The sequence below is a fragment of the Schistocerca piceifrons genome, chromosome 3 (genome assembly GCF_021461385.2).
Source record: "Schistocerca piceifrons isolate TAMUIC-IGC-003096 chromosome 3, iqSchPice1.1, whole genome shotgun sequence".
NCBI lineage: Eukaryota > Metazoa > Arthropoda > Insecta > Orthoptera > Acrididae > Schistocerca > Schistocerca piceifrons.
Genome location: NC_060140.1, coordinates 472,475,365 through 472,485,882, shown reverse-complemented (window position 1 = coordinate 472,485,882; position 10,518 = coordinate 472,475,365).

The window sequence follows — 10,518 nt, the reverse complement described above, 5'->3', positions numbered from 1 at the left end:
GAAACTTACCAGACAAAAGCGCTGGCAGGTCGATAGACACACAAACAAACACAAACATACACACAAAATTCTAGCTTTCACAACCAATGGTTGCCTCGTCAGGAAAGAGGGAAGGAGAAGGAAAGACAAAAGGATATGGGTTTTAAGGGAGAGGGTAAGGAGTCATTCCAATCCCGGGAGCGGAAAGACTTACCTTAGGGGGAAAAAAGGACAGGTATACACTCGCACACACACACATATCCATCCACACATACACAGACATAAGCAGACATTTTCTGCACACATATCCATCCACACATACACAGACATAAGCAGACATTTTCTGCTTATGTCTGTGTATGTGTGGATGGATATGTGTGTGTGTGCGAGTGTATACCTGTCCTTTTTTCCCCCTAAGGTAAGTCTTTCCGCTCCCGGGATTGGAATGACTCCTTACCCTCTCCCTTAAAACCCATATCCTTTTGTCTTTCCTTCTCCTTCCCTCTTTCCTGACGAGGCAACCATTGGTTGCGAAAGCTAGAATTTTGTGTGTATGTTTGTGTTTGTTTGTGTGTCTATCGACCTGCCAGCGCTTTTGTCTGGTAAGTTTCATCATCTTTCTTTTTATATATATATATATATATATATATATATATATATATATATATAATGGTGTTTTCCATAACAGAACCTGAAATCAGGAAGACAATACAGAAATTAAAAAAATAATAAGTCAGAATAAATGTGTTGTTCATGTGAGGTATTTTTTCCAGAGTACCTAAAAAATACGTAAGTTCTACCCTTACTAAAGAAATGTAATGCAGAAAGTATAGAAAACTAGAAAACTACAGGCCAGTTTCATTATTGCCAGTATTCCCAAAAACAACTGAATCAATCGTGAGAGATATGAGTAATGAGTTACAGCCAACCCTTACTATACCTATCACCTGCAATCCACAAGGAACATGTGGCACATGATGAACTTTCATTTGTCAGCACCATCTACTGTGGCAATGATGCAGTTCTGGACACATGTGGTTTTTTCTCCATTTCTAGTCAGGAGTCCCTCTGTCAGTTAATCCAAACTGAGAAGGCAAATGAAATGCTCAATGATGTTTACAAGTGAGAAGTATGTGATAAATTAACTGAACATAAAAAAAGCAATCAGCATGCACTTCTGCACAAAGAGGGAGTACAATCTCTCACACTGGACAAACATGATGAACCCATATATTGTGTAAGAAACAAGAAGTCTTTTATGATGAACACACAAAGGTACTTGCAAAAAAAAAAAAAAAAAAAAAAAAAAAAAAAAAAAAAAAAAAAAAAGCAAGCCTTCAGAATGTTATGCTCTTAGGGTTCTAGGAGAAGTTTGTAACAGCCAATGACTTGTGGTGACACACTATTACTTCATAAAATCAATTCTTAGCCATGGAACTCGTTTTCTGAGAAAAAAGGGAGGGGGAGGAGGAAAAAGAAGAACACACAAGGCACAGTTTGAAACTGTAGAAAACGACCATAAGAATAATAACTTAAAGAATTAGTCAGACTCATACTAAAGAACTATTTTTAAAAACTGGGTATTCTTATTGCACCGGCTGAGTACATGTATCCATCTGTTCTGCATACAAGAAAAAACACCAGTAGGTACTTAGCTAATTGTTATATAAATAATCATGGAACAAAATGAAACTATACGGTTCTAAAGAACTTATCAAGTCTCAAACATCTATGATCGTCACCAGCGCTGCTGTTGGTAAAGCACCTTTGTTGTCACACCGTGGATAAACATTACCACACTGTGTCGCGCAATAGAAGCATCTACATTTGCCATCTTTCGTTGGAGCATGGTATTTTCTGGCACTGAAGTGTTATGCCATCATCAGGTATTGTGAACAAGTGTTTTGTGTTGGATTTGTATTAATTAAAACAGTGCACCATGTCTGAAAACTAAAGATTCACATTCAATGGCTTTGAAAATAATGTTCTGCTGCAAAATATTCCTCTGAATTCAACAATAATAATGGACATTGCACAATACCACTCCGTTGTGATGGATAAAGCTACAAAAATCCAGTGGATGAAAGTGGGTATTTCGCTCTGGGTACAAAGAAATGTTCCACTGGATAAAGTTGAGCATAGCATGTATAAGGTAAAGTTAATGGAACTTGAAGTGTTCTACAAGCCAAAAACCCTACGGTACCAGGTCGACAAACTGACTGATGCTAAAGGACATAGTTTAATCAGGGTTCGCCTGTATCACACTTGTGTAAATCCAACTGATAATACACTCAGTGAGGCTAAAATGCTGAAAAATGAAGCCATTTGAAATGCTGAACCACAGTACAGGTCTCAAGTTGTCAGCCACACCAAGAAGATAGTTGAGGGATGGATTCACGAAGACTGTGACGAGTTTTGAGTAACACATACCTTCCCTTGTTGCCATGTTAAAGTCTACTTTTTTTTCTCAAAATAAAGCATAGTTTACAAATATCCATCTCACTAACATTCTAATGCAGTTGAAATTGCGACAGACTCATGAAATAGTGCGTTATTAAACTAGTAAATGAGGCTAAGTCAGGTCAGTAGTTTATGAAACAGCCCATTCTCAGAATAAAATAAACGCATAACTTCATTTATATTGTCACAAATGTCACAACAGTTCTCATTTCGCCAGTTTTTGATGGTCTTTAAAAATTATGTTATTTCACTGAAATGAATCTGTAGTTGTTCTATTATCACATTGGATATGAAAGTTTCACATATTGATCATAAGGCAAAATAATCTGCCTTTTAAGTGCTATCATTTGCTGAAATTTTGTTTTGATACCTCAAACAGTTTATTTGATAAGTGGGATTTATAACTATTTGTTTCCGGCTTTTTCGCTGGCATGTGCTTTCATGACAAGAGTGGTTTATATACATTCCATTTTCTCGAGATTGAAAAAAGATCCCCCCCCAAGTTTAAATAGTAATTCAGTATGTTTCTACACTTCATATGAGGCAACACACACAAAATGCAAATTCATAGCATACTTTAAGAATTTCTTGCAGGAATACCGAAATATCACAATAACTATGAGCATTAACGAAATGATATTCAGTTCATCATGAATCTGATGAATTAACCTATAAGATGTGTGAGAATCCGATGTTTTTAGCTGATAGTTTCTTTACAGTCCACTAAGAAAGATCGCAGATCGGCCAGCTTGCATAGCTTGTTGTTCACGCAGTCAATTGCTGATGCACCCAGCTCATGCTGGCAACTATGCTTCTCTCCACTCGTGTTATAATAATGAAAAAAGAAACATATGAGTGAATAGAAAAAATTTAAATGGTAATAGAACAGCATTATTAAAAATGTTCTGCTAGTATAAATTTAGGCTATTCGGATTTCTTCTCTTATATTTCAATTGCAGATGAAGGCAGCCGAATTCAAGGACACCAGTGCACATCAAAAAATGAAGAAAATCCTCCTTACTTGGCTCCACTTAACTTCAATAAAAATACTTAATACTGCTGTTAAGTATCCTCTTATCCGTACACACAAATAATACATAACACTCTTAATACTCCATACTGTAAGCAATGCATCTTAACCATTCTTCCACACACACAAGAGAAAAAACAAAATCACGCACAAAGAAAAATGAATGATGATTTTTTTTTTCATTTGTCTGCACCTTACTGCGCATTCATAATTGATGTCTTTGCTGACACTTATGGTCGATTGCTGTTTCAATTTTTTTTTTTTAAATAAATAAATTTTAACCTTAGCCAATACAGGGGGTCTTTCACCATGTACCTACACAATTGCCCCCACACTGTACACTGACATGGTACGGAGATGTACGGCGTATTTGCATGTACATATTTACATTTACATTTGCCAATAGGGGTTGATGCCCTTTATTTGTCGGCTCTCTTTTATTTAGTGGAACGGATATGCTAGCTTATCCTTTGTATGTTAAAGTTCTACAAGAAATTGAAAGATTATTTACATAATATGATGGTTCATTACATATCTGAATTTAGCACGCTGACAACAATGTTCACAGTTTGTTTCGGCCTCACTGCTGGGTTTCGCACTTGTGCCCTATCAGGTTTGGCGGTTAACCACTAGTCGTTAATGGCCAACATGTTAGTTGCTACCGTCGCATGTGCGTGCACTGGTTTTCTTAGTGTCGATTTCACATTTAGTGTCACACTTTCACCTGAGTATTAAAGAATTTCTGTGGCATTTGTCTTCATTCTGGGTGCAGTGGGTGTGTACTTATTGTTCAAAATCGGATGCTGTGGCAGATCTCCATTTTTACGGCCTGGGCATCATTATTACCCATCACACTCGCATTTTCAGCAGACCCTGGCTAACAGCATCTGTTGACGAGGTAAGTACTGGCTCAAACAACTATATTTCACTTACTAATGTGTCACATGTTGTGAGCCACAATACTCAGAAATTATTTCGTTGCACACATATGTTAATGTCACCACACTTGACCATTCTACTTGTTGAAAGACACATATAGCCGACCAAAACATTGTATAAATTGCTTGTCTTTGAAGTTCATCCCTTCACATGGAGTTTGGTTTACAATGAAAATTCATACAAGTATTGAGTTATTCATAACATGACAGCTTATACCTATGGATAACATTCCATCCATCACTTATGTTACGAACATAGATTTCCTAAGTTTTAAAACATCATAAATTTTCTATTAACTGGGTTCTGTTACTACAGTTTGTTTGTAAGTTTTAACTTATCTTTGTTCACATCACATATACAAATTAATTACATAACACATTGTTATAGTACAATACAAGCATATGATATATTTATACTTCATTTTATAGATAGGCTCTTATGACATATGGGAGCTCATTTCTTTCTTAGGTACAGGAGGGAAAAACATTCAAAATACGACTAAAACATTACGCATTGCTAGCCTAACTAAACTTGGCACCGCCTCCTTTTTTTGTTTGGGAAGAAAGAAAATACTCATCTACTGGTTCAAGGATTTATGAGGAAATGTTACTCACACAACATAAACTATTGGCCAAGGAAACTTTTATTTCATGGGAATAATGTGTACAGACTAATCATTCACATAGTATCATGTTCCCCCCCATTGAACCATGGACCTTGCCGTTGGTGGGGAGGCTTGCGTGCCTCAGTGATACAGATAGCCGTACCGTAGGTGCAACCACAACGGGGGGTATCTGTTGAGAGGCCAGACAAACGTGTGGTTCCTGAAGAGGGGCAGCAGCCTTTTCAGTAGTTGCAGGGGCAACAGTCTGGATGATTGACTGATCTGGCCTTGTAACACCAACCAAAACAGCCTTGCTGTGTTGGTACTGCGAACGGCTGAAAGCAAGGGGAAATTACAGCTGTAATTTTTCCCGAGGGCATGCAGCTCTACCGTGTATGAAGAAGCTTGCACAGGATAGAGTAGCATGGAGAGCTGCATCAAACCAGTCTCAGGAATGAAGACCACAACAACAACAGTATCGTGTTGTTTCTTTATGCACTAGTGCTGTCTACTTCAATTCACGAGGAGCTTAGTGTGAAATGTGAAGAAGTTTCAGCCATCATGGACTTACCTTCCTTGAATACCTGGAAATGTCATTATTTAAGCTTTCATGTGACACGACAAAAATTAATTGGATTTTGTAAGATCACATGCTTAAATGTTTATGTGTAGTCTGCAGCAAACAGATACTGGTAAATGTCACAGAGATATACTGCGATGATGCATATTTTCATTTTTCATTTGCCTTATGACCTTTGTATAAATATCCTTATAACTAAATTGTTTACTCGAGCTGCAGCTCGTTTCTTTTCTTGGTGCTTGCTACTCTTGACATAATTCTCTTCTTCTGCACTGTGACGGTGCATTGGTCGCTGAAAGACAAGAACTTAAAACAAACTTTAATTGCATTACGTAGCTCGGTGGCCACTGATACATTTGGTCATTACATCCATCTGCAGAGATTTCCATACTTTGTTTAAATTCATAAATATTCATTTATTTTGTTACCCATTATGATCATTACCCTGCAAAGAAAATTATTTGACATTTCTAATGGTATTGTGCCATTTCTCCTTAGCTTACACACCTCTTATATTTTTCCATAATGCTTCCTTTGGCTTGTAAATATGTTGTATATAGCTTAGTATTTAATTAAAGCTCTGTGTACATATATTACATATATCAATAGGTTCCTTAGTTCTTAGATAGTAGATGCAGTTCCTTAGTACCGGTACTTCCGTTTACTTTGTATTTAAGGTTCAAATGGCTCTAAGCACTATGGGACTTAACATCTGAGGTCATCAGTCCCCTAGACTTAGAACTACTTAAACCTAACTAACCTAAGGGCATCACACACATCCATGCCCGAGGCAGAATTCGAACCTGCAACCGTAGCAGCAGCACAGTTCCGGACTGAAGCACCTATAACTGCTCGGCCACAGCGGCCGGCTCATATTCAAGTTAGGTACATGTACATATCGCATTCCTATTTGGTTGCACCTTCTGCCAGTCTGTTGCGCATGTGCACAGGTCAATGCCTCCTCTCTTGCTACTGACACTAGCGCATATTGTTGAGCGTGGACAGCTGAGCCATAAGCTAATTTTGTTTATACTTTCACTTTGCGTGAAGCGGTGTACTACTTCTCATTGCTGTTGATTACATGCTTATGTGTACAAATCAAAAGAATTACTTATGCCTGTACACATTACTTTATCTTAAAGTACACCCCAGAAGAAAAATTACACTTAAAGAGTTATATACACTACGTACAGTTATCTTGTGACAGAAAAAAAACACTACCTACTTTCATCGTTCTATAAAAGCTTTTATATCTTTATGAGGATGGAGATCCTTCTCTCTCCCTGTTTTCTCATGGGTTAATCTGTACGTACGAGGGTATGGTATTTTGGAAATTATATACGGTTCTGAATAGAGTAAGTGCCACTTCTTATTCAGTTTGTCAAATTTCGTCGATTTAGGGTGCGTCTGTACGAGGACTCGTTGCCCTTCAAAAAACTGTCTAACACATTTCAGTTTCTTATTATAAATTTTCTTTATATACTCAGCCCTTTTTTTCTAGTGTAACCATGGCTTGTTTGATTGTCTTTTAGTGTCATTTCTGTAGTGGATACTTTTGGTATGGGCGACGCCCACTCATTTGTTTGTTTAGTCTGGAACATCAATTCATTGGGTGTGAAACCTATTGAAGAATGTGGAAAGTTATTAAAAACTTGCATGAAAGAAGTTATATATTCTACCCATCGAGTGTGTTTGTGAGGGGTGCATGTCCTAATAAACCAGTCTCTGAATTTTACTGTTAGGGTTACACACGCAGGCAGATGACGTTCCCCGGGCATTCACCATACCCACACCCTGCCATCAGATCGCCACATTGTGTACCGTGATTCGTCACTCAACACAATGTTTTTCCACTGTTCAATAGTCCAATGTTTACGCTCCTTACTCCAAACGAGGTGTCGTTTGGCATTTACCGACATGATGTGTGGCTCATGAGCAGCCGCTCAACCATGAAATCTAAGTTTTCTCACCTCCCACACATCAATCATAGTATTTACAGTGGATCCCGATGCAGTTTGAAATTCCTGTGTGATGGTCTGGATAGACGTCTGCCTATTACACATTATGACTCTCTTCAACTGCCGGCGGTCTCTGTCAGTGAATAGACGAAGTTGGTCTGTACGCTTTTGTGCTGTACGTGTCCCTTCACGTTTCAGACTTCACTATCACATCAGAAACAGTGGACCTAGGGATGTTTAGAAGTGTAAAAATCTCGCGTACACACGTATGACACAAGTGACACCCAGTCACCTGACCACGTTCGAAGTCCACGAGTTCCGCGGAGCTCTCTCACAATGTCTAATGACTACTGAGGTTGCTGATATGGAGTACCTGACAGTAGGTGGCAGCACAATGCATCTAATATGAAAAACATATGTTTTTGGGGGTGTCTGGATACTTTTAATCACACAGTGTTGTCCAGGGATACTAAATCTAGAGGGTTTATTGTGACTATTGTGTGTATCTCAATATATTTTGACAAATTGGACTGTTTTGATTTTTGACATATTGCACACTTTCTTAATACCTGTAGGACTCACCTTCTCAAATTTGGAAAATAACAAAGTGTTGCACTTTTTTCAGTGCATTTGCCGACTCCATAATGTCTCCATACTTCATGTGTGTACATACACACACACACACACACACACACACACACACACACACACCAAAATCAGATTTTTCATGTTTCCTATGAAATAAAACGCCCTTGACTAATGCCTGCTTAATGTTATTGAAGTCCTCCTGACACTTATCATCCCATAACTAAGGCCTATTTTTTTGTAACAAGTTGAGTAATGCATTACTGTTCATCATTTGTTGGGGTACGAATTTATGAGAAAAGGATGCTAGTCCTAAATAAGCTTTTAGTTGTTTTTTATTTCTTGGAGCTGGACAATTGTGTGTGGTATCAAGTTTTTTCGGATAAGGTAATATGCCTTGTTCCGACTCAAGTGTCCCAAAAATTTGGCTTAATCCTTACTAATACTAGACTTTTTTTAAACTGGCTGTTACTCCATAATCTGCAAATCATTGAAGTACCTGTTCAATCAGCCTGATATGTTCTAATCAAGTGGGTGTGGCTATTAGCATGTTGTCTACATAAACTGTAACTCCGGTTGGTAATTGCTCTGATGTTGGAGTTGTGGGTATGTTTACATTTTGAACTCTTCAATTGTCACTGGTACCTGCTGTGGGACTCGTGACAATTTGTGGATAAATACCAACAGATTGTAGTTTGTTCACTGTAGCCTGTGTATTATTTACATGCATATTTTGAGATCCGGTAATACTTCCTTCCAAACAATTTCGGAGCCTATTTTCCACGGCTTGTAGGTTAACACTTTCGCTGCGGCTGACGCTTATAAGCGTCACAACGAGCCACGAGCCAGTGCGGCTGACGCTTATAAGTGTCCGCGCTCACTGTCGGATTACTCAGTTTAGTTGTAGCGTCTAAGCTAGCATCAAAGCGTGTGAACTTTTGTTTTGTATGGTCAGATATCGAACTTATATTGTTGGTAATGGCGGCTAATGAACCAACACCTTGACCTTCCAATGTGAAAAGGAGCAGAAAAAGTGTTAAATTGACAGAGGAACAGTTACTTAGTGTACTCGATGACAGTGATTTTCTGTGTAGTGAGGATGAGGCATACCATGGATATTGTCATTTAGAGGCTGCAAAAGAATTGCAGAGTGATGATAGCGTGGAAGCAAAGGTAAGGGTGGCTACAGAATAACTGGAGAGAAATTTTACGTTTAGAAAATCATTTGACAAAGCATGTTTTCACTATGTATACTTTAGAAACTAAGAGTGCAAAGATATACTATTCTGAATATCATTTACAGAAATATCAGCAGAGTGCAACATTGTATATGGTGGAGAGAAGCATTTCCACATAAATCCTACATGACACCACCCAAAAATATTTGTGAATAAAAATGAATATGCAGAATGCTGCTGGAATGCGACTAAAGGAGCTTTGTATGCTTTAACAGTAAACACAATTTGCTTCGATTTATTGCTACTATGAATCATAAATTAAAATTACTCATCAAGCACCGGCAGGAGCAAACATGTACAAAAGTTATGGAAATGCAAGCTTTCAGAGCCAGTGGTTCCTTCTTCTGGCAGAAGGGCTGAAAGGGAAGGAAGAAAAATGAAGGAAGAGGACAGGCAAGGTTTAGGAAATGGGGAGGATATGGAAAAGTCACCCAGAACCCCAGGTCAGTGATGACGTACTGGACGGGATGAGAAGAAAAGACTTCTCATCCCGTCCGGTAAGCCTGCCCAGACCTGTTGTTTTGGGTGACTTTTCCATAATTCACCCATTTCCTAAATCTTTCCAGTTCTCTTCCTTCATTTTTCTTCCTTCCCTTTCAGCCCTTCTGCCAGAAGAAGGAACCACTGGCTCTGAAAGCTTGCATTTCCTTAACTTTTGTACATGTTTGCTCCTGCTGCCGTTTGTTGACTAGATTTTTGTCTATCCAATTAGATTTTCAAATTTATTATTTTTGTTGATAGAAACTAAAACTAATACATTTAAATAACTTTTTTACAGGTGAAGTACAAAAGTTTGATAAATTAATATAAAAAAATTAAGAATAATGAGAATTGTGAAAACTGATTTGGCTGTGTTTGTTGTCTTTTTGTTTGAAAATGTCATTTCCATACAAATGCAATGAACATTCCTCTAATGTTTCGTAGCAGAAACATTGATGTAACTCGACCTTTGAACATTTCTGGAAAAATGTTTGATTTCTAACTAAAGAGAGATAAAAATATTAACTAGACACACACTCCATTTTACAGTGAGTTATATGTACTATGTTATAAATAAATAAAAAATAAATAAGACAATCATTCACTGTTTTGTCACTGCACACTACACCTTCTTCAAATAAATGGTTTCTTTGCTGGACAGGAAA